Raw genomic sequence first — 6089 nt, 5'->3', positions numbered from 1 at the left:
CGGCCAAAGCTGGTGCAACCTTCGTACTGGCCCATGTCGACTCATTACTCGTTGCTAACCAGGTTAATCAAGAATACGAAGCACGGGAAGAAAATATGATCCGGTATTTGAGCCAAGTCAACAGTCTGATCTCCACGTTCGACTCCTGCAAAGTAGTTCATATACCGCGAAGCAAGAACAAGAAAGCCGATGCTTTAAGCAAACTTGCCTCCGTAGCATTCTGCCACCTATCAAAAGAAGTGCTAGTTGAAACTTTGCAAGCTCCGGCCATCCATCAGGCGAGTACAAGAAAGATCATGGATAACTCCGATCTTAGAATATTTGAAAGATGGCAAACAACCGGAAGAAAAAGCACAGGCCCGGAAGCTGAAGGTGAAAGCATTGCAGTATCAGGTTCATGATGGGAAACTTTACCGAAAGACTTTCCTAGGTCCACTCCTCAAATGTCTAACTCCGGAAGAAGCTAGTTATGTCATAAGAGAAATTCACTGGGGGATATGCGGCATTCACTCCGGACCAAGGATGGTTGTAGCCAAGGCTATGAATGCCGGCTATTCCTGGTCAGACATGCATCAAAGCGCCGTTAACGAACTACAAGCATGCGAACACTGCCAGCGGCACGCTCCCATCAGCCATCGAGCCAAGAACAACCTCGTCCCGGTAACTTCGGCGTGGCCGTTTCAGAAGTGGGGGATTGACATCGTAGGTCCTTTCCCTGTGTCCACCGGTGGAGTGAGGTTCTTACTGGTGGCCATCGATTATTTTACAAAATGGGTCGAAGCCAAACCCCTCCGAACTATCACCGGAGATCAAGTGCTAAGGTTTGTTTGGGAAAATATAGTATGCAGATATGGGGTGCCACTTTGTATAGTCAGTGACAATGGGAAGCAGTTCGCAGAAAAACCATTCAAGACTTGGTGCGAAAAAATGCACATCGAGCAAAATTTTGCTTCGGTCGCCCATCCCCAGGCCAACGGGCAGGTAGAAAGAGCCAACCGCAGCATTGTGGAAGGCATTAAAAAACGCCTGGGGAAAGAAGGCGTCTCTTGGGCGGATGAGCTACCGCACGTCCTTTGGGCTCACCGGACGATGTCGAAGACCAGCACCAGAGAAACTCCTTTTAGCCTGACATATGGCACGGAAGCAGTCATTCCTGCCGAAGTATGGATACCCACCCTTCGCATGCAACAAAGCCAAGAGGAGAATGAACAGGAACTCCGTCTGAACCTTGACCTGGTCGAAGAAAGAAGAGAACTTGCGGCCATCCGAGAAGCAAAATACAAAAAATAGTTGGAAAAGCATTACAACTCTAAGATAAAGGAGGTCTAGTTCAAAGTTGGGGATTATGTCATGCGGAGCACCGAAGCAAGCTTGGCCGAGGGGACCAGAAAAATGGCTCCGAAGTGGGAAGGTCCTTACCAGGTCAAGACCGCAGGAAAAGATGGTGCATACACTCTTAGAAAAATGGACGGAACCTCCATTCCTCGCACTTGGAATGGAGTGCACCTTAAGAAATGTTTTCTTTGAAAAACTTTATGTTTCAAAATAAGTTTGTAAAACGGAGGTTACGAGCTCCGTCATTTTTTAATTCCTTGTAAAGCGGACGGTTTTTCCCGCATCGTTTATTTTATATAATCCCAAGAACTGCGGAGGGTTTTACCCGCAGACTATTTCAAATGTTTTTACCATTAGTTAACCGGAGAAGTATAACTCTGGATAAAGTACATAAAATGATATAGATTTATCATGAAGTTGCAACTTATAAAAAATCATTGGCCGAATCAGGGAACTAACCCTAAAAGGCAAGGACGAACTAGCATCGTTCGTATTTCCTTCACTTAGAAAATTATCCTAAGAAAATAATAAAAATTGGATCCACACCTTTTAAATAAAGAACATTCTAAAAATTAAAAAATGTGAACACAAAAGCATGGACGCATGCACAATCAAGTGATTACATCAATAATAACCGGATTAATATAGCCGGAAGTCACAAAAAACATTTACATGTCAAAAGGATAATCATCAGGAATGGTAAGAACATCATTACAAATCAAAAGAAGGTGCATATCCCAAATTACCGGATATGTCCACCTTCTAAAAGTCACAGTTTAAACAAATTAAAAAACTACCAAGGTGCATGCCCCAAGGAGCCGGGCATGTCCACCTTATTCCTCTGAAGACCCACTACTTGCGAAGGTAAGAGCCTCCTTTATCTTGGATAGCGGCTCGTTTATCAGCTTCGGAAGGTCTTCAACCACATGGAATACAAGAGAATCAAAACACGCCACCGCCGCATTTAGTTCTTCCGTCGCGTTGTGGTTTAGCAACGGAACCGCCGCATAAGGAGTCTTTAGTTTCAAAGCATGAAGATAGCCGTTGTGAAGACCCGAATTGACACCAACGACGCTCATTGCGTTGTTTACGGCAGCGGTCATCTCCTGGCCTTTGTGAATATTTTTAGCAAGAAGTTGGCTCCTTCCGAAAGAAGCCAGGTTTTCGTCGTTTGAAGGTCATCCACCGAAGCCTTCAAAGCAGCATTTTCCTTTTTAACCTCTCCAATTTCGGCTTCATGGCTGCACTTCAGCTCTTCGATTTGAGCTTTAAGATCGGCTTCCCCTGTTTTTAGCAAGTCCCGCTCTAAAGAAAGTGTTAGAAATAATCACAAAAAAGAGTTATAGCATACATGGTACGTACCAGCCATCATGTTCGCTGAAGCTAGACGCGCGTTGTTAAATGATTCTTCCATCTTCGCCATAACCACCTTGTGTTCCCGATCCTTCTCCTGCATAGACTCGGAGAATTTCTTCAACTCCGCAGCAACCCGATCCCTATCCTCAGCCGCGGAAGCAGCTGCCGCCTGCGATGATTGATTCTGAGTGGTCAATGATTTAATTTTCTCTTGCTGAGCTTGGACATCGGAAGTAAGCTGAGCAACTTTCTTCTCTATCTCCGGAGTTCTCTGGGTTTTGCGCTTCAAAGAACGCACCTCCTTTTCCAAGTTCTATCTCACAGACTCCGCCTCAACCCATCTTCGATAAACTTTGGTTACAAAAACGTTGGATTGGGCTTGGTTGGTTAAAATCGCGGCCCCCAGATCTTGACTTTTCATTCTGCGGCTCCGGGGGTGGTCCAGTGGAGTACTTATGTTAAAAAGGAGGGTTCTTGCGATCAGCTCATCCATCACAGAGTCCTTGTTCCGAATATCCCAGTCAGGAATGAACTTATCCTCGGCTGTTGCTGGATCAATCTCCATATCATCCGAAAAAACATCTGCATATCGAAAGAAGGACATCAACTCAGGTCTGAACCAAGACGAAGGAAGAGAGGATACTTGATCTTCCTCCTGACCAGTAAAACGGTTCGGACCCAAGGATGAACTCAGAGCCATACCTGAAAAAGTCACCATCTTAGGTTCATTATGAGCCTTTTCCTTCTCTTTGCTCATAGTCTCCGGAATCTCCGTTTCCATACTTTCCACATCATTACTAGGAAGAAAGCCCCCGGAAAAAGTAGGGGTTGGTTTAGTGCGAGCCAGGGCAGCTTCCTCCCTAGAAAACTTCCCGCCGGTAAGATGCTCGTCCAATTCAATCATCACATCACCTTCGGAAAAAGAGGAACCTTTCTTATTCTTCTTCGACCTCGGCATGGGAAGAGGGTCAGAGGAGCGGATTTAAACAGTTTCATTTTTTCTTTTTCGAATAAGAGGCTTCGGGGCAGGATCGGGTGCGACATCTTTACTCGTCAAAGAGACAGAAGAAGGTCGGTATTGAAGGGCTTCATCCAGCTTGCGTATCTCCGGATCATCGTCCACGTCATCAAGGACAGATCTCTTCCCAGCTTGGGATCCAGAGGAACCAGTCGCCTCTTTTGTAGGTGTAGGAACGGAAGAAGCCCCATCAGCGGCAGATGGTTCAGCTGCGTCCTGGGCAGCCAATGGGCGGATCTCCTGAGCCGCAAGGGCCACCTGTTTCATAAGAGGGACTTCGTCCTCACCTTGCTCTTCAAAATCAAAATCGAAGACATCGAAACTTGGGACCTTCAGAGCATCCAGGAGAGACATTATGGCACCTACATTTCCGAAGAAAACAAAACAAGTCAGTTTAAACAAGTAAAGAAAAATGCCAAAGGGAGGGTAAAGGGCCAGAACTTACGATCGCGCTTCCTACGAATGACCGGCCAATCCCTATCCCCTTGGCTCCATTGAAAACAAACTCGACATAATAAAAGAAAATGCTCATGAAGGGGACGGATTGGGGACTTATGCTCTATCAGGGAACGGGCAAGTTCTTGGTCGAAGACGAAGTCTTCACCAAGATCGAAGGACATTGTCTGGTCCTTGAACTGCCATCTCATGTCCTCTGGAAGGCAACGATCATCCAGCCAAAGAAAATTATCTTTCCAGTTCTTTAGACTGGACCTTTCGTCGGACGAAGGGGGAGGAATGCCTTTCCGGTGGGCAAACGTGTACCAATCCCCTGCGGTAATAAACTCGTAAAAATACCGGAAGACATTCAAGTATGGTCTCCGGTCCAAAGCCCTGCATGAGATTTCGAAATGGTTCACACGGCTTAGGCCGAACGGATTCACTTGACTGATGTGAACTCGAAAGAATTGGAGTACCCTTATCAGAAATCTCGAAAACGGAACCCGATAGTTTGCAAAATTGCAAACACGGGTATAAAGAGGAAACTTCCCTTGACGAAAGGGGTAAATAGTTTCGTCCTTCGAGGGCAGAACCAGGTTCAAGTCCAAAGGAATATTATATTCACGAACAAACTTATTCAACTGGTGTTGAGTAAGCACGCTCACACTCTCCGACATATTATCCTTACCAGGGGCCATATTACAAAAAAAACGAAAAAGGACGCACCTTAAGGAAGAAGAGTTTAAAGAGGATGAACAATGAAAAAGAAGATAATAAGAAGAGAAAAGAGTAAAAATGAAGTGGTAAAAGACGATTTTATAGGGGGTGTAAGTCGGTTAAGGGGCTATCAAATCAAGCCGTCGCCTCAACTGACACGAGCGGTTTCCAACGCAGGCTTCCGCAACCATCACATGTAGGTGACTGACGGTCAAGTCCCTAAGGTCACCCACACCACATCAGCACCATTCAGGTCACACCACGTCATTCAACTCGGACCACTCAGATGATGACACGTCACACGAACCAAACAACGCATGCCAACATTTTGTTAAGTTCCCTATGAAACTTAACAAACTGGGGGACTTGAAGACACATATCCGAGGCCGGACATGATCTTCCAGGACGGACCAAGCATGTGTCCGTCCCCTTACCTTTGCTTGTAAGGATGATGCGTGTGTAGTGTAATATAATTTAGATATATAATTAAGCCCTTTTTACACCTTTAGCCAAGTTTTAAATTTATAAAACACGATATTCACTAACACTAAACACACACATGGGCAAGTGCACCCATCGTGGACGTAGTATAGTGTTGGTAAGATACCGAGGTCGTCCAAGGACACAAGATCTTTTAATACCGGTTTATCCTCAACGTCTAATCAAATCAAAAGTTAGAAAAAATGTTTTTAACTAAGAAAATAAAACTAAGTAAATGCTGAAAAATAAAAATAAAATAAAAACAGATAGACAAGATGAATCACTTGGTTCCGACTCGTGTATTAGTATAACCTTTGATTATTTTCGCACTTTTGCACTTGTTTAAGAGATTATCTTAGTTATTGTAGTAGGCCCCTCTTTTGAAGGCGACGTTACCCTCAACCCAGTAGTTTGAGTCAGCAAGGATACAATCCTAAAGGGTTGGATTATTGGAAGATAATGAATTAAGTTATTAATGCAAATTATGGTAGGCCCCGCTTTTGGCGGTGACATTTCCCTCGGCTAAGTAGTCTGAGTCAGCAGGGATACAGTCCTAAATAGCCGGGTTATAGTATTAATAGTAGTAAACTTATGAGGGGGTCAAAGAGTTTGGATCCCCGCCATCCAATACCTATGGGTATTGAAGGAGATCCTACTAAATTTGACCCAGGTCCCTTGCAGGACCTCTAAACGCTGAACAAGGGCAAGACCCTTACCAAACCGTTCCCTTAACCCCCGACCAGGT

Source organism: Helianthus annuus, chromosome 16 (assembly GCF_002127325.2).
Source record: "Helianthus annuus cultivar XRQ/B chromosome 16, HanXRQr2.0-SUNRISE, whole genome shotgun sequence".
In the NCBI taxonomy this organism is placed as follows: domain Eukaryota; kingdom Viridiplantae; phylum Streptophyta; class Magnoliopsida; order Asterales; family Asteraceae; genus Helianthus; species Helianthus annuus.
This window is presented reverse-complemented; position numbering follows the sequence as displayed.